At 39.8% G+C, this 20,000-nt stretch overlaps 1 protein-coding gene across 1 annotated transcript in view; it reads right to left on the bottom strand.

The window, feature by feature from the left end:
* srrm3.L (serine/arginine repetitive matrix 3 L homeolog) overlaps positions 1–19,597 on the bottom strand; it is a 218,102-nt gene extending 198,505 nt beyond the window's left edge. The window contains exon 1 of the mRNA XM_018246863.2: positions 19,359–19,597. The gene's annotated coding sequence lies outside the window, so the exon portion shown is untranslated. The remainder of the gene's footprint in view (positions 1–19,358) is intronic.
* Between the last annotated feature and the right edge of the window lie 403 nt (positions 19,598–20,000).

Genomic DNA, 20,000 nt, shown 5'->3' with positions numbered 1-20,000 from the left:
ACTACAACCTGGCCATGTCCCACAAAGTGCTGTGTATTATGTGCAGTAAAAGCCCCTAAAAGTAAGTCAACTCCAGAACATTTTTTGTAAGTACACATTCGGGTAAATTAAGAATGGGTAAAAATGCCTTTATACTCCAAACCACCAAACCATCTGTAAATTGTAGAAGATTGACCCATTTGGGGAGTAGCAAAGCATATGGTCACTTGTATTAAAGTAATACTGACACTAAAAAACTACTCTTTAAAATATAAATATATATATTGAAAGTTAACTATAGGTCATGTTGATTCACACTGCTGCACAAATAGGCGGTCCCCTCATTGAGAAACATGGGGGATCAGATATGTAATGTAAAAGCATGGGGCCAGTGATTTTATGGCAAAATGATAAATAGAATGCACAGACAATGTTATGATAGATGTAAAAAAAAGTTTAATTTCTGGTGTCTGTATCCCTTTAAATATGTTCCTACGAAGATAGATAATCGAGTTATCTTTCTGTTCTGGTATTTACAGTATATTAATACTGTCTGTTTTTCCAAAATGGCACACTTACTCATAAACATATTTGCTAACTTCTATTTCACAGCAATATACTTATTGGGTAAGTATGACGTATTTTTCTTACCTCATGAGCAAATTATGGTCAAATTAATTGAGCATACAATTTCCACAAACAATTCCTGGCAAAAGGATTATGTTCTGTTTACTCAGAACACTTATGAATGAGTTTGTTTTATCTATTTTACGTTGAATGGAGTGTGAAATAAACATGAGATAGTAAATGGTTACAAAAACACAAACTGATATGGAGTTCTACCTTACTGGCAACATTTAAAACTGATAGTAAACTGACTGGATGCAACAGTAGTTGGAGCCTCTGGGTTAGGGGATTAACAATACTGTTGTTAATTTAATGTTGCATGTTTCAGTGTGATTAGCTGTAGTACACATGATTTAGCAGAGGATGGTACTACAATGGACTAAGAATCGCTATATAAAAAAGGGATTGATCTACTTATACTGAAAAAAAACAGATTTAACCTAATTTTGAAACAGTACCTATAATAGAATAAACAAAAATGCAAGTATAGGATCCATCCAGGAATGCTTAAAGTTTAGGAGGAGTTTTCCAAATATGGAGTTTGTATTCAATTATGTACAGGCTATTAACAAAATGGAAATATCAAAAGATAAACAAAAATATGATGCTATCAAAATAGATTTATCCTAGTTCAGACACCATGAAGTACAAGGCACTGTCAAATTATCACATAAAAAATAAGAATTCTGTAAGGGGCACTCACCCTGGTGGTCCAGTGGGCCGGCGGGGATGCCCACCACGTGGTGCTGCCCCTTTGCCTGCCGATTAATCTTCTGCCTTAGGGCGCACCACTCCTCGTTGTTGTAAACTCAATGGCGCTGGCGTGATTACGTCAGCGCCCAATGGTGTGAAATTTAAATGTATTTAAAGGCACATTTTAGATTTTCTCACTGCCCATTATAGGTTTCTTCCCAAAGAGTTCCTGGTGCCTCTGTGCTGTTTAAGCTTCTGATAATCTGTTGTGACCCCTGCCTGTTTGTGACAATCCTGACTTCTGAAATCCTGAGCCTGCCTGGTAAATAACTCTTCTGTATCCGAATCCCTTCTGATTGATCTCCTGGTTTGACCCTTGCCTGCCTGACTCTGCTTGTACTCTGCCTGCCCCGACCCTGCCTGATTGACTACGCCTTCTGTTTACGCCTTGTACTGCGACCTTCTGCCCAACAGACTTTGCTTTACCGTCGTGCCCCTTTGTTCGTCCAGAACCCTTCGCTTGGCACCTCTTTTAATAAGACCTGGTGTCATCCGATTAGCCAAGGCTCCTCCCGAGGTGAAAGGCGGCTGTTAAAGGCAGAAGCAAGAGCAGAGAACAGGGTGCTTATTTAGGTTCTGGATTAAGGGTGCCGACCGTGACAAATTCCTTGTTTAAAAAGGCTCTATCTTAAATGGTACTACTGGAATTTGAAGCTTTCTGGTAAGAACAAAGGGGTCATTAAAGTAAAATCTGCAAGTGTTCTGTATAAACAGGGTATTGATGATTTGAGAAAGGCATTCTACCATACAAATGTCCTAGAAAATATTTGTTTTGTAAGGATGCTTCATCTTTTTCAATGTCTACAAAATCTTTTAAAAAATTTTGGGGTGGGGGGAATCATGGATAAACAATATTTCTTTTAAATAAATGAGTTCTTGAGAATACATGGGAGACATGGGTTCATTATTGGGAATGGTAGTGAACAGTAATGTCTGGTGCTGATAGATCCTTAGATATTCTATAACTTTAAAATGCGACAGCAAGTAGCTTTAAAAAAATGCTGTACGGCATCTTCAATAGTAACATCAGCAAAGGCTTAGTTAGGATTCACCATCTGTTCTTCAGCCAATTACTGCTGTAGAAATGACACAGATCTGAGACATGCATAAGCAATAGACGTGAAAAAATGAGAAATAAATAACAAGAAAAACATGGCAAAATGTCCTCTGGTTTGGCTCATAAAGCCCCTCATCAAGTAAGTTATTTCTCAGATTAAGAGAAGTGGAGAAGAAATAATTATCAGCATAATTACCTTTCTGAGTTTTTATGTTGGATCAGTACTGTGCCCCTAAAAGAACTCTGCCAATGATTGCTAGCATGGGGCCCTGTTGTTCCTCCTTTAATACATGCTGTATTCTAAAAATCTATAATAACCTAGAATCACCTTCCACTAGAAATATATTGTTCCACAAGCTGTAATAAAAATAACATATAAAAAGGTTAAACTGTAAGTTATTAGACACAGCTGGGTTAATTGCAATATGATTTGTATTTGCCAATTATGTATCATTAATACAAATGTGCTTATTTATTAAAAACAGACATCAAACGAGGGGTGCAATTATCCACAACACTTCTCTTAGACTTTCTGATGTTTCAAATTAACGTTCAAGATTTTTATTATTTTAATTATCCTTGGATCTTCAGAATAGCAAAAATACTCTTTAGTGAGCTATATTGTGCAAAGGCACGTTGCAGGCTATGAAATGCTGCAATCAAACCCATAATAGGCTTTAGGGAACTGAATATATTTTTAGGAAAATAAAGTATGGAAAACTGGTATTAAATATTTCGTTTTCACAGATAAAAATTACATTGGCAAGGAGTATTATATAGATATCTATTAGTAACTGTGAAGTAATAACTAAGATGTGGACAACAATGTTACTGCTTATTGTATTTAAAGAAGCAACAAAAGAAGCAAAGCCAGGCTGTTTGAACAAAGAAGGAGCAAATCCAGTTGATGTAGAATTGAAACAGTAGAACTGTCTAAAATCTTTAATATTAAGGGGGTTATTTATTAAGGTTCAAGTTGTGTTTTTCCACAAACATTCAAGCTTTCAAGGTTATTTTTTTGGTCAAAAATCACAATTTCGGGTTAAAAAAAAGCTAGAATTTTTAGATTTTTTTTGCGATTTATTATTCTGCCAACTCTGGACAAAGCTCATATCTGAAAAAAACCTGTTGAGGTCACATAGGATTCAATGACAGAGGTCCCTTAAACCATTTGAAGATGTTAATAGCCTTCATGATCAAACAATGCAATTGATTCAAGTTTTTCCCTGCCGAAAACTTAATTAATTTTAATTTTTGGTTTTTAACCTCGAACTTGCTGAATCAAGTTTTTTTATTTAAATTTTTTTCTTAAATTATAAAGTTGTGAGTTCATTCATGTTCATTTGAGGTATAAAAAAACTCTAGGAGGCAGATTTACATAGGGTAGAATATCGAGAGTTAATTAACCCTCGATATTCGACTGCCGAATGTAAATCCTTTGACTTCGAATATCAAAGTCGAAGTATTTAGCGATATTCCTACGATATTCCTTCGAACGATTCGAAGGATTTTAATCCATCGATCGAAGGATATTCCTTCGATCAGAAAATTGTTAGGAAGCCTATGGGTACCTTCCCCATAGGCTAACATTGGCCTCTGTAGGTTTTAGGTGGCGAACTAGGGGGTCAAAGTATTTTTTAAAGAGACAGTACTTCGACTATTGAATGGTCGAATAGTCGAACGATTTTTAGTTCGAATTGTTCTATTCGAAGTCGTAGTCGAAGGTCGAAGTAGCCTATTCGATGGTCGAAGTAGCCATATTCGTCCATTTGAAATTCAAAGTATTTATTCTATTTATTTATTCTTCTGTTCCTTCACTCGAGCTAAGTAAATGGGCCCCTAAAATTCAACCTTTGATAAATAACCCCCTAAATGTTTAATACAGGTATGGGTCCTATTATTCAGAATGCTTGGGACCAGGGATTTTCCAGATAAGAGATCTTTCCATAATTCAGATTGCCATACTGTAAGTCTGCTACAAAATTATTTACACATTAAATAAACAATAAGAATTCATTATATCTTAGTCGGGATCAAGTACAGGTATGGGATCCATTATCTGGAAACCTGTTATCCAGAAAGCTCTGAATTATACCAAGCTCATCTCCCATAGACTACATTTTATCCAAATAATTTAAATTCATTTCTTTTCTCTGTAATAATAAAACAGTACCTGGTACTTGATCAAAAATAAGATATTATTAATCCTTATTGGAAGCAAAACCAGCCTATAGGGTTTTTAATGTAATGTTTACATGATTTTATAGTAGACTGAAGATCCAAATTACAGAAAGATCCATTATCTGGAAAACCCTAGGTCCAGAGCATTTTAGATAGGGATGCACTGAATCCACTTTTTTGGATTTGGCCGAACCCCCGAATCCTTCGCGAAAGATTCGGCCGAATACCGAACTGAATTCGAACCCTAATTTGCATATGCAAATTAGGGGTGGGAAGGTGAAAATATTTTTTACTTCCTTGTTTTCTGACAAAAAGTCACACAATGTCCCTCCCCACCACTAATTTGCATATACAAATTAGGATTCGGATTCAGTTCGGCCGGGCAGAAGGATTCGGCCGAATCTGAATCCTGCTGAAAAAGGCTGAATCCTAGCCGAATCACGAACCGAATCCTGGATTCGGTGCATCCTTAATTTTAGATAACAGGTACTATACCTGTACTGTTTTAATATAACTGAGAAAGGGAAATACTTATAATATTTTAAATTATTTGCTTAAAATGGACTCTGTGAGATATGGCTTTCCCGTAATTCTGATCTGGATTCTGGATAATGTGTCCAATACCTCTACTATATTTTTGTCTTCCAAAATCATAACTAATTATATTTATTATATTTATAAATTATAACTAATATTGCTTCATTTCTTTGGAGTGTAGAAGACAGTATGGGTTAAAAATGAAGTCATGGCAATGGTAATGGAGTATAAAGTCTAATAAAGGTCAACACCATCAGGCATAGCCTTGGGTCTGGCCCAAAATCTGAATATCCATGTTGTTTAAGTAACTACTAGTGATGGGCAAATTTGTTCCGTTTCAGAAACCTGTTGAAATCAACGGGCGTCAAAATTATTTTGACGCTTGTAAATTTTGATGCCCCTTACTGTTCTGACGAATTTTCTTCACATTTATTTGCTGGTGGTGAAACACAGAAATTCCCCGCGAAATTGCGCCTGGCGAATTTATTCGCCCATCACTAGTAACTACAATTCCCATAAATACAGTGAAACAGTGTACAAAGTAAATATTTCTAAACTTTAAGTCGGACCACTAAGATGATACCCCAATTTAATTAAGACCCTTGAGAAAAACATAAAAAAGTTATATGCAGTAGACAGGATCTAAAGGTGCAGGACAATCTTCAGAACAGAAGGCAGGACCAGTGTTAATATTTGACTTTAATAAATTAAAGTCAAACAGATACAGATTCTGCTTTTAGGTAATGAGGGTAGGCATTTAAGAGAAATGCTGAATATTTTGGGAGTGGGAGGATAAACTTTTTTTCAGGTCTGGAGCAGCTTAAAGTTAAAAAGCTGAGCTCATTAAGCATAGAAAGCTTGTTCAGAACGATGTTTATGGTGATAACTCAGGGAGGGGTCTCAAGGGTGATAAAAAATAATAACAATTTCCCAATTATCAGTTTGATTTTTGGCTGCTAGAGTTATTGACAATAAAAACAAAACAGCATTTAAAATAGGATAGAAAGAACAAGACTAGAAAACAAAAAAAAAAACTGCTGTACAATTGCTTAGATAACTTAGCTGTCTGGCAGATATGTAAAATTCTGAAGAGGCATTTTATATATATATTTTATATAAAGCCCTTAAGTTTACTGACTAAAAAATATAATGGTTTGAAAGAAATTGGGTAACTAGCTAAAACACAAAGAGAATGTATTATATTTTAATAATTGTGCTTAGAAGAAAGTCAAGAAAAGGCAACAAGCAAAAATGTCCATTGCTTATTCAAATGTACTGTACAGTGGCTATACACATTAATATTTGTAATTAGGCATTAGGAATTAACCTCCTGCTGAGTGACCAGACCTGTTAATGACAATCACATAACCTATATATTAAAGCTTAATACATAAACCCAGAAAACTTACACGAGCAAAATCCTTCAATAAACACTGCTATTAAAAAAATGCTCCCTTCAATTAAAACAGCAGGGCCAATGTCCTTGTGAAAGGCACATGTCCTTGAAAATGCCCGAGCTAGCTGATGTTTAACTCCCAGTCGTCTCGATAAGGTAACAAGAAGCATGCTGCGTCTGGCATCTGTGAGAAGGATGGCAGCAAGAATTGTCCCAGTTAAAAAAATTAAAGTTACAGGAGACACAATAATAAAATTCCAATTTTAATAAATCTAATCTAGATAGACCTGTTTATCACGGGGATTACACCACCAACTGGAAGGCTGCATGCAATGGCACAGGTCGTGATCCTTATAAAAATGATTTATTATAAAATCAAATAAACCCAGATCGCTTCCAAATATACCATACTTCTGGTTCATTCTACTAGGGTTAATTAATGCACTCGGCAACCCATCTTACATGACGAATTCTTTGTACTAAAAATAAACACCCTAGGACTGAATTTTGGATGTAATATACCAGCGGTGTATTCTTCATATGAGCCATCAAACAACATCTAATTGTAGCATCATAATGAAGATATACAAATAAACTCATTGATAGATAAAATCTAACGATCTCCAACAAAAGACACATTTATGCGGTGCATATTGATAATACTTTGCAACGTGCTGTGGATCTCTTGTTACATGCTCTGATTTTGCATCTAGAACTGTGAAATAGTAATAGAAAGAGTTTTAAAAGATTGCAAATATAAACTGCATGTGTGCCATAATCCCCAAAATATATATATATATCCAAAAAAATTTAAAGGTAGACATATGAATTGCACCACTTACAGGGTGTCTATATCACTTACAGGGTGTCTATACAGTCTCGTATGCCTATTCATAGCATCTCATTCATTTCAGAGTTGAGTTCTAGATTTTACTTATAAAGTCAAAAGATCTGCTTAAATAAAACAAGAAAGGCTTACAATTCAGATAAGATAGGTAGAAAGGTATGAAGTTTTCAATATTAGGCACTGATTTCTAATATATTCCAATTCTCCTGTCCACCCCAAGCATTTGATATACCTAATCAGTCAAAGCTTGGTGGCATTAGTTAGGAACAGATTCCAGGGAATGGTTGGATGAGGGTCCAGTAGCCGTAGGTGGTATAAGCAGAAGTGAGGGTTGTAAAGGCTGGGAAGTGGAGCAGTTCAGACATGGGTAAGATGAACAGGGAATAACAAATTGCTGGGAAATTAAATATCGGGGGGGGGAATCCTAAGGTGTCTCTGGGGCTCATATACAAACATGCCTCTCAACATTTGCAAAACAAAAAGAGGCTCACAAGGAAAAGCTGTACATACTGTAGCTCAGGAAAACTTTGACCAAAACCACTCTGTAGCCATGCCTCACAATGCCAGGCCTGTTAATCTCAGACCTGTCGAGGTCCTGTATAAATCAATGGAAAAGGCACCAATCTCAATTTGAATTTATTGGGGTTTGTGCTGGGATTAGTCCAAAAATAAAAAAAAAATCAGGCTTTTCGGCCAAAAACAAAATAAAGCGATTTGGGAAAGACGGTTTTCAGCTCGATTTTATTGGGGTTTTCCCTGATCCGATTAAGTCAAGTTTTTTCGTGCATGGGAGTTTGGCTGGGTTTTTTTTAATAAAATAAATGAGATAAATTCAGAGTTTAGTAAATAACCCCCTTAATGTTTAAATGATTTAAAATATGGAGTTCCAAATTATGGAAAGATCCCTTATTTCGAAAACCCTAGGTCCCAAGCATTGAGTCCTCTGCACTCAACCCATTATCAATATATTTAAGACATTGAGACATTTTGTGCATACAGCTACTAAAAAATTCCTTACCCTTTAAACAAAACAAGGATTGTGTGTCCATATATTGCAATAAATTTAAGATGGCCAACTACTTCAAAGTCATCCCATATCTGGCCAGTCTTACACTCAAATTGCATCTGATTCATTAAAGTGATACATTCATGGGAAAAAAAAGAATTTTCAAAATGCATCCGTTTATAGTGCTGCTCCAGCAGAATTCTGCACTGAAATCCATTTCTCAAAAGAGCAAACAGATTTTTTTATATTCAATTTTAAAATCTGACATGGGGCTAGACATTTTGTCAATTTCCCAGCTGCCCCCAGTCATGTGACTTGTGCCTGCACTTTAGGAGAGAAATGCTTTCTGGCAGGCTGCTGTTTTTCCTTCTCAATGTAACTGAATGTGTCTCAGTGAAACATGGGTTTTTACTATTGAGTGCTGTTCTTAGATCTGCCAGGCAGCTGTTATCTTGTGTTAGGGAGCTGCTATCTGGTTACCTTCCCATTGTTCTTTTTGTTTGCTGCTGTGGGGAAAAGGGAGGGGGTGATATCACTCTAACTTGCAGTACAGCAGTAAAGAGTGATTGAAGTTTATCAGAGCACAAGTCACATGACTTGGGGCAGCTGGGAAATTGACAATATGTCTAGCCCCATGTCAGATTTCAAAATTGAATATAAAAAAATCTGTTTGCTCTTTTGAGAAATGGATTTCAGTGCAGAATTCTGCTGGAGCAGCACTATTAACTGATTAGTTTTGAAAAAAAAAATTTCCCATGACAGTATCCCTTTAAGAATTCTACTGCTTCATTATACATTTTACACAGGGACTAAGTTTTACCTGCAACTTATATACACATATTTATATATGATATATATATATTTTTTTTTTATAAACGTTGAAGCAGGAATTCGCACATCACAGGTCTTATAGTGGAAACAGCAAAGTTTTTAATTGGAGACTGCTTCGACCTCTATGAAGGTCTTTTTCAAAGTGCACAATCACAAATAGAGAAGCCTGATAAACCATATGTGGCTGGAAAGGAGAGTAAACTCAGATTGATTACATAGATTGACACAGATTGATGCTGTTTCCCCTATAAGAACTGTGACGTGTGGATTCCTGCTTCAACTGGTGTTACTCGTCCTTGATGTACTGCACCCATGTGCATTTATCATTTATACATGAGTACCAGTCATCATGTGTTTACATATATATAATAAGTGATGTGCGGGTTGACAATATGCACCCGACCCTAACCTGCCGCTCTGCACCTGCATCCGACCATAACCCGCAAGGAGGAGTACCATTCAAATTCTACAAAGTCTGACCAGCATCTGCAAATTAAATATTTTGCGAGCAACACTCCTATTATTTATAAATATACAGTATACAGTAACAGCAAGGATGATACCTGACTCTGTTAAATACTAAAAACCCTTACGTGTTATCTTCTATGCAAACTTGGTGCTTAAATATTGGCATCTTGTGATACAAAGGAGTTTATTAATATTTTTTAATCTGGGTTAGGCTCTGGCTAGTACTTATCCTCTTTGCTATGGGTAGGCATAGGAGAGGCAAGCAACATAACTGCTGATGTCACCAAGAGACCCAAAGCATTGTAGGGCTTCCAGCTCTCATCTGATTGATGTAAAGCATTCCTCATGGGGTCACATCAAGGCACATATTGCTCACTGCCTGCAGAGCTCCCAAGTGACTGGTGACCCTCACCCATTAACTGCAGCACAGTTTCAGCTATTGGGGAACATTTTGAAAGATGTTCTCAAAGCATAGTATGGCCCCAGCCTTAAAGCTTCTAATGCAAACACACAATTTACTCACCAAGAATGGGTAACATTATATTATATTAATTTACATTTTTAGAACGATGTGCTTTTCTGGTTATTGCTGCTCCTTTATACTTGAAGCTCTAAAGTTAGCACACTAGAGTTTAAAGTGCTCATACTAAGAAAATACACATTTTTTGTTTTAGATGTAAAACAAAGGTATCCACAAGGTTATCTTGTCAAATCAACCGTGGCCATTTTCACTCTTATAAGATTATACAATACTGTACAGTCTATAAAAAATGATGTGACTGTAAAGCCTACTGTAAACAGCATATATTTAATGACCCTTTAAAATATGTAAAGTGTTCATCTTATCCTTACCTCACTAAATATATTTCAGTGATCAGGAAAACTTAATAGGTTTCCCAGCCTACTGTCTTAATCTAACCACTTCAGAAACACAACATTAATCATCCATCTTTGCTTCATAATGCAACTCACAAGTCATATAGTCATTACAGGTATCTCTTTCCATCTCAAAGACATTTCAAAGAATACTGATTGAAAGGTCACTGCAGTAACGTAAACGCACAAAGTTTTCACATTTGAGGAGGAAATTTATTGGCAGTGTATAGCTAGTACATTGGGCAAACATACCCAAAACACAGGGCTTAAATAGCAATGTTAACTATTCTAACAATATTTACACTGTGTGCTATAAATTGGCCAATGCAGATGTTGGATAACATCTGTGTGCATGGACACATATAGACATTGTATAATAAGATGGTACATAACGCTGATAATGAAGAAAGAAGGATAGATAGCTAGACAGACAAAAAATATATATATATATTGTGACAAAGAGCTATGTCCCAATAGGCTGCCTGTATATGATGGGAGGTATATAGCACCCAGCCTGAGGTATTGGCTCCTTTAAATCTCCAGGGTAAGACAGGTTAGGACCCTGGAGCAAGGATAGTTCAGTATGCTGCCCAATTAGTCCGCAGGTGGGGCTGTTTAAGGGAGCCTGGCGGGGAGTGGGAGTGTGTCTTACTGGGAGTCAGAGAGAACTTCTGACCACACGCTGTGAAGTGTTTTGTGAACAAACTGTGTGTTTGACTGCAACTCAAAATGGCAAATGTTTGTTACCACTGCAAGGAACTTTCCTAAGGACTGTAACACTGCAAACCGGTGAGGTTTTCCTTATTATTTGACTGTTATAGCACGAAATTGTGCCTGTTTAAGTTGTCCGGTTTGAACAATAAAAACCCAGGCAGGAGCCTGTTTCACTTTTGTTGCAAACCTAAGCCTCCTGTCTCCTCTGTAAGAACTGTTTTACCTGAGCCCTACCGGCTGCTTTGAGCTATTCCCCACAAATGGTGTTTCGGATGCGGGCAACAGAGAGACAGTGAGCATAATAGGACAGCCATTGGTAAAAGGCCAGTGCTATCTGCTGCAGACTGTGGGAGTTGTAGTTCAACAACATGGAGGAACTTGTGTTGCAGCTGGCCAAAGTCAATGCTAGTCAGCAAGAGACCAATGCCATCCAGAGGGAGAGTATGGCCACCCAGCAAGAGACTAATCGTTTGCTTGCAGCCCAACTGGCAGCATTAGCAAAGGCGGGTGAGGCTGATCGACAACTATTGACGGATGTGGTACAGCAGATGGCTGCACTGAGGTGCAATGTGTCAAGTGGGACCCCTAGCACAGAAAGCTCCATTAAGGCCAGTCGTTTTCTGCAAAAGATGACGCCACATGATGATGTTGAGGCATATCTGCATACTTTTGAAAGGACTGCCGAGAGGGAGTCTTGGCCCAAGTCCCAGTGGGCAGGTCTGGTAGCGCCTTTTCTGACTGGGGATTCGCAAAAGGCATACTTTGATTTGACCATAGCCGATGCCAAAGACTATGACAAGTTAAAAACGGAGATACTCCACCGCTTGGGTGTCACCTCAGCCATGCGAGCTCAACGGGTGCACAAGTGGTCATACCAGCAAGAGAGGTCTCCCCGTGCCCAGATGTATGACTTAATTCATCTTGTGAAAAAGTGGCTGCAGCCAGAATCCCTGTCAGCTCCTCAAATCGTGGAAAGGGTCACTGTGGATCGCTTTCTGAGAGCTCTTCCGCCATCCTTGAGGAGATGGGTGAGTCATGCAGATCCCCAGACAGCCGATCACCTGGTGGAAATGGTGGAACGTTATATTGCCGCAGAGGACAACTTAGGATCGTTTCCACAACACCGCAAGCCAGCCACAAAACATCCATCTGCAAGGTCCCCAGGAAAAGCCAGTGATTCGTTGCCTCAGGATACTGGGGCTGACCAAAAGGCTATAGAATGGTCTAAAGGAGCTGACAAACCTCAGCTGTCCCCTCCAACCAAGGGTCGAGGCCAAGTGCAATGCTGGCGATGTAATGAGTGGGGTCATGTTGCTGCCAGGTGCCCACTACCTGCAGAGCCCATGGATTGTCACTCGGCTCAGCAGGTGTCGTTGTTTGCTCACCCTGCGTGCAGCGCAGACACTGACTTGCATATGGCGGTGGTAAAGGTGGGTGGAAAGTCTGTTCAAGCTCTGTTGGATTCCGGGAGCTTAGTGACAATGGTGCACGCCAGTTTGGTAAGCCCAGACCAAGTTAATGAACGTAATCTTGGGGTGCTCTGTATTCATGGAGACTGTAAAAGTTATCCCACTGCTATAGTGACATTTGAAACTGTTACTGGTACTGCATGTCATGAAGTGGGTGTTTCCTCTGTTTTGATGCATAGTGTAATTTTGGGACGAGACTTTCCCCTCTTTTGGAAGCTCTGGGGAAAGGAAGGTTCTCCACAGGGGTCTGAGAAAGGGATTCCTAAGGATGCACCAGGGGTTTGTAAACCTAACTCAGAGGTAGTAACTGAAGGGGAGACCATGCTTGAAGCAGATAATTTTCCCCTAGAGGTACTAGCAGGTGAAACAGAGTTGCCCTTGGAGCCCTCCGAAGCATCCGATATGCCAGATTTGGAGGTCTCTCGGGTTAACTTTGGAACAGCCCAAATGAGGGACCCTACACTGAATAGGGCCTGGGAAAATGTTAAGGTAATTAATGGTGAACCTCAGGAACCTGGTGCTGAGAGTGTATTCCCTCATTTTTCTGTCAGTCAAGATTTACTGTATCGGGTTGACAAAGTCCAAGGGGGGGTGGTAGAGCAGTTGTTAGTGCCCCAGCCCTATAGGCGAATGGTCTTGGACCTGGCCCACACTCACCCCCTGGGTGGTCACCTACGTCAGGAGAAAACCCAACAGCGAATTTTACAAAGGTTTTATTGGCCCGGTATATTTGCGGAGGTGAAGGGGTATTGTGACTCTTGCCCAGAATGCCAACTGTCTGCCCCGGTACCTCACTTCCGTAGCCCTCTAGTGCCATTGCCTATCATTGAGGTCCCATTTGAAAGAATTGCAATGGACTTGGTAGGGCCACTGGTTAAGTCAGCTCGGGGCCATCAGTATATTCTCGTAGTTATGGATTATGCTACGCGGTATCCTGAGGCAGTCCCTTTAAGAAACACAGCCTCCAAAAATATTGCTAAAGAGCTGTTCTATATGTTTACCCGCACTGGCATTCCTAAAGAAGTCCTCACAGACCAGGGTACACCCTTTATGTCTCGGGTTATGAAGGAACTATGTAAGCTCTTGAAAATTAAACAGTTAAGAACTTCTGTTTATCACCCCCAGACTGATGGGTTGGTAGAGCGCTTTAACAAAACCCTGAAAAACATGTTAAAGAAGGTGGTAGATAAGGATGGGAGGGATTGGGACTGTCTCCTGCCATACCTTATGTTCGCCATTAGAGAGGTGCCCCAGTCATCCACAGGTTTTTCGCCCTTTGAGCTATTGTATGGTCGTCATCCCAGGGGTCTCTTGGATGTAGCAAAAGAGACCTGGGAGCAAGAGGTAACACCCCATAAGAGTGTGGTAGAACATGTTACCCTCATGCAGGATAGAATTGCTGCAGTCATGCCCATAGTCAGGGAACACATGCAGCAAGCACAGGAGGCCCAGAGTCGGGTTTACAACCGTTCAGCTAAGGTTCGAACTTTCAACCCTGGGGACCGAGTATTGGTTCTTGTCCCAACAGTTGAGAGCAAGTTCCTGGCTAAGTGGCAGGGCCCGTATGAAATAATCGAGAAAATAGGTGAGGTGAACTATAAAGTTTACCAACCAAATAAAAGGAAGAAAGAACAGCTTTACCACGTAAACTTAATAAAACCCTGGAAGGACAGAGAAGTCCTCACGGCTATAATTCAACCCCTTCCTCCTACCCAGGACGGTATACAAAAGGTGAAAATAGCTGAAACCTTGTCAGAGCCACAAAAGCAAGAAGTCAGGGAGTTTCTGCAAAGAAACACTGAGGTGTTTTCTGACATACCAGGTTGTACAAATTTGATAAAACATGATGTCATTACTGATCCTCAGGTTCGGGTCCGCCTTAAGCCCTATCGGATCCCAGAGGCCCGTAGACAGGCAGTGGACGAGGAAGTGCAGAGGATGCTGGATTTGGGGGTAATTGAGAAGTCTGTAAGTGAGTGGAATAGTCCCATTGTGCTTGTTCCTAAACCAGATGGGTCTATACGATTTTGCAATGACTTCAGGAAGGTAAATGAAGTCTCAAAGTTTGATGCTTACCCTATGCCTAGGGTTGACGAGTTGATTGAACGACTAGGTCCTGCTAGGTACATAACAACTCTTGACCTAACTAGAGGGTATTGGCAGGTACCAATGTCAGAAACAGCTAGGGAGAAAACAGCCTTTTCTACCCCACAAGGGCTCTTCCAGTATGTTCGTATGCCATTTGGCCTCCAGGGGGCCCCAGCCACGTTTCAAAGAATGATGGACCAAATTCTTAGACCTCATCAACATTTTGCCTCTGCTTATTTGGATGACGTGGTCATTTTTAGTAGGGATTGGCAAAGTCACCTCCCCAGAGTACAGGCCGTCCTAAATTCCATTAGAGAAGCAGGCCTGACGGCAAATCCCAAGAAATGTGCCCTAGGTTTGGAAGAAGCCCGTTATCTGGGGTACACTATAGGGAGAGGTGTTATCAAGCCTCAAGTGAACAAGGTGGAGGCAATTAAAGACTGGCCCCAGCCACTCACTAAAAAGCAGGTTCGTACTTTTCTTGGTATGGTGGGCTATTATCGCAGATTCATTCCAAATTTTGCAAGCAGGGCTGCTCCTTTGACCGACCTGACCAAAGGGAAAGGGTCCACAATGATTAAGTGGGGTCCAGAGGCAGAGGAGGCATTCCAAGATTTGAAAGTGGTTTTATGCCAAGATCCAGTGTTGGTCGCACCAGACTTCAAAGAGAAATTTGTTGTGCAAACTGATGCCTCTGGTGTTGGATTAGGTGCGGTATTGTCACAGTTAGTTGGGGAAGAAGAGCATCCAGTGGTCTACTTGAGCAGGAAGTTGACCCCTGCAGAAAAAAATTATAGTATTGTTGAGCGGGAGTGCTTAGCAATTAAATGGGCACTGGAAGCTTTGCGGTACTACCTTCTGGGCCGCCAGTTTGTGCTCATTACGGACCACTCTCCCTTAACCTGGATGTCACAGGCAAAAGAAAGAAATGCAAGGGTCACACGTTGGTTCCTTTCCTTGCAGAATTTCAATTTTACAGTGGAACACCGAGCAGGCAAACTGCAGGGTAATGCAGATGCCTTGTCAAGGGTCCACTGTATGGTGGCTAATGGTGTCCGAAACCCCGGGTTCGAACAGAGGGGGGAGGTATGTGACAAAGAGCTATGTCCCAATAGGCTGCCTGTATATGATGGGAGGTATATAGCACCCAGCCTGAGGTATTGGCTCCTTTAAATCTCCAGGGTAAGACAGGTTAGGACCCTGGAGCAAGGATAGTTCAGTATGCTGCCCAATTAGTCCGCAGGTGGGGCTGTTTAAGGGAGCCTGGCGGGGAGTGGGAGTGTGTTGTACTGGGAGTCAGAGAGAACTTCTGACCACACGCTGTGAAGTGTTTTGTGAACAAACTGTGTGTTTGACTGCAACTCAAAATGGCAAATGTTTGTTACCACTGCAAGGAACTTTCCTAAGGACTGTAACACTGCAAACCGGTGAGGTTTTCCTTATTATTTGACTGTTATAGCACGAAATTGTGCCTGTTTAAGTTGTCCGGTTTGAACAATAAAAACCCAGGCAGGAGCCTGTTTCACTTTTGTTGCAAACCTAAGCCTCCTGTCTCCTCTGTAAGAACTGTTTTACCTGAGCCCTACCGGCTGCTTTGAGCTATTCCCCACAATATACACAGTATATTTAGAAACTATAGCTAAAATGAATGAGACTTAAACAATACTATATATGTATAGTGTTATGAAAATTAAGAAATTCATATTGTCCTTCTCATATTTAATTATTTAATGTTGAATATTTCTTATACACTCGCTATACACTACTAGTAGGGGATGGGATCACTGTAAGGTTGGAATTGAAAGGATATTGTATATATAACCATTTTTGCTTTTGTCTTACTGAATGCATGAATCATTTACCCATTAACTCCTTTAAAGTCATATTTCTGTTCCTGCACAGTCCCAATCTGTCTTGTCCGATCACATTTTTGTTGCTATTAAGTATTAATGCATTTCTTTAACTATAGTTCTCCATAGGTTCCTGTAACTGTGCACTATGTAGACGTGCGATAAACAAGGATCTTTTTGGTACTTTCATTTGGTACTATAGTTTGGAGGAATTTGAGGCTGCGAATGACATATGGAACTGGTTCTTTAGTAAGTATGCAAATTGTTAATGGCACTATAGTGTTTTGCCATTTAAGCTATTCTGAAGAGAGCTGCCATTAAAAAAGCAAATACATGAACTTATAATACTTATAACTTAAACATGATATTGTTCATGTAGTGTGCAGACTGGCTAATCTGGGAAAACTCTTTCCTTTAAAAAAATAAATAATAATAATACAAATAAGTGTGTAGGCATGTGCAGCTGCTAGTTGATAAACATAGTTCACTTGCTATGTGCCTGCATTAGTTGCAGTGAACTGAGAAACTACATTTTCCCACATAGGAGACAGAACTGACAGCCATAAACATTTATGTCAGCAATGAAAGTAGACTTTCCATATCTTTTACTACAAAAAAGGCACAATCACGTAAAATCCTTTTAAGAGTGAGCTTGTTCAGGAAATGTTTATCCATTAAAAATATTCAGTTTTCCACTGTTTCAATGTAGCATATGCGTACTCTTCATTAAGGGCTGTTCAGGGTTAAGAGCAGGAAACTGTAACATTATAAATATGCTGAATATTTTCTACCTGATTATTTATTTATATACCCCATATTCCGTCACCTAAATTATTTCCTATCAATAGTTGTTGGTAATTTTAGTGTAACGCTGGCACAATTATATTAGATTTAATATCCCCTGTGTTTCAGGAACTGGATAAAACAGCATTTTAGTTGCCTTGGCTACACCAGGCCTCACAGAAACGTTCTATTACAATAACCTTAATCACAATACATTCCTATAATATGTGCCGTCAAGCGAGTAAACAATGAATATCTGGATTACACTGATTCACTGAAGTTACATTCACTTTGTGCTGGGATGTGGGTTATTGAAGCCTCTTATTGTAATTAAAATTTAAACAAAAGTCTTAACCTTGAGTCCCCCCGATGTTACTGGACTACAGCTAACAATATGCTTTTATCCTTGATGATAGACGCTGGAAGTTGCAGTTCAGAAATATCTGGGGACCCTATAACATTAAGAGAATTTTATCCTTGATGATAGATGCTGGAAGGTGCAGTCCAGAAATATCTGGGGACATTATAACATTAAGAAACAGGGCAGTGATCATATTTCAGATCAGCAGCAATACAGCTGGCATGTGTCAATGCATTCCGTATTTTCTAATACAAGGTTTTAAACAAGAAACAGCTTGCTTTTTATTTCCACATTTTAAAGCAATCTGCTCTTAAGGTTGAGAGGATTCTGTCTAATCTAAAAAGCTTACTTAATGAATCAATTTGACTTAGGTGCTGGAGTCAATGATGCTTCCATTGCTGAGCCTGAGAGCCAGAAACAAAACCCTGCTCAAATACAGTGACCTGTGTAAGATGTGATGAAAACAGGACTGACAATGCTGGCAGGGAAACACTGAAAGTTGCTGTCACTTACTGAAACAGTGTCTGTCATTGCACATTTATTTAAATCCCCCAAATGAAGAGCAATTTATATCTCATCAAACACTGGGCATCGGTCTTAAACCCTGTACACCCATTTCATTACCACTCTGCACCAAGTCCTTCTCCTTCCAACAAAAGCAAAAGATGATTTAAATTATTTACAGTGTTATCCGATCTCTGTCTATCTCACCCAAGCCATCTGTTATTTCCTCATATCCATAAGGTCAAGGAAAAAGCTCCCTTTGGGAATGATCTTTTATTCATAAAGAGCCAACATATTCCACAGGGTTGTTTAACAGATTATAACTACAAAGACTTGGCAAAAAGTAAAAAAATAATATGGGCATCATGATACAAAAAAGGTCAAGTACTCTGGTTTTAGGAGCTTGCAGGATTAACCCAGCAACAGACTCTCAACTGCTGTAGATGAGCTATATCTCTAAATCCTCTAATGGGAATTGTAGTTAAACAACAGCAGCGTATTGTTACACTAACAACAAAGTTACAGAGACACAACTAGTTGTGTGGAATGACTTGTACAATCCATTGTATTGAAATAGTGTTGTAAATAGAAACAAACATATAACATACTGAAAGAAGAGAATCTAGAAAGGCTTAAATGAAGATGTTCAACATGCAGACCCACCGCTGTAGCTGAACTACCACTCCCAGAATCCCAGTGCAGGTGTTGCAGCAAGGGCTGGAGAGCAGCAGGAAGGACATCTCCATGTGATACAGAGGAGATCAGTAACTCCAATGCAAGACTGCTTTGTGTAATCAGGACCTGAACAAACTGTGTGACAGCCAGGGGACAACGATGGACGTGAATGATCGTGCAGCCCATCTACTGTTTGTTCTAAGGCTCTTTGTGTGAAACAGCTGTGATAAGCAACATGGACGCTCACCCTCAAGACAACACCATTTCAGCATATTGCCCCAGGACGAGTGCAGTGTAAACAATGGTAGCCACCCTGTCAGTGTCTTCTATGGCCCATTCAGCATCCCGTGACTTACCTTTAAATAGGCTTCAGGCGCTGCACCGTGCAGCTGCTCAGCTCTCCTCTCTCTTTATTGTATAAGCGCTGAGAAATGCCGTGCGTGCTGCTGGGGAGGCGGTAGTCTCTGCTCGGGCTCTGGAGGAAGGATGAGGAAGAGAAGCAAGTGCATGTACAAGGGCTGTGACTGCTCTCATGGCACAAGAGCCCATACAGTGCTGAAGTGCTGGACAGCAGATGCTACAATGGAGAGGCTTTGAGAAGAGCGTGATGTCACGGCCATGTGACCACTATGTGGGCGGGGTCTGTCACTTCACAGCGCCGCACGACAGCGGAGGGGATGGAGCTGCTGTGTATCCAGGTAGGGGTGCGGGAGATTTGAGTGGAGGATTGTGATATAGTAAGTAAGTTCCAGAGAAGGGTATATTCATTTTAACCTCTTCATGATATCCATGATTGCTTGAGGAAGGGTTAAGAAGAACATTGTTTAGCAGTGTGACCAGGGGCGGCCAGAAAAACCTACATTACAGGGCCACTCTCCAGACTATCTTTAAGTTAACTGTTGATATTCTCTAGAGTGTTAAATTCTAATTATATAATAATTATGATATAATCATTATAATAAAATATAATTATAATTTTTTTTTATATTTTTTGCCTT

The sequence above is a fragment of the Xenopus laevis genome, chromosome 2L (genome assembly GCF_017654675.1).
Source record: "Xenopus laevis strain J_2021 chromosome 2L, Xenopus_laevis_v10.1, whole genome shotgun sequence".
NCBI classification, from domain to species: domain Eukaryota; kingdom Metazoa; phylum Chordata; class Amphibia; order Anura; family Pipidae; genus Xenopus; species Xenopus laevis.
The sequence above is the reverse complement of the archived record's forward strand: the minus strand, read 5'-3'. Positions and strand labels throughout refer to the sequence as shown.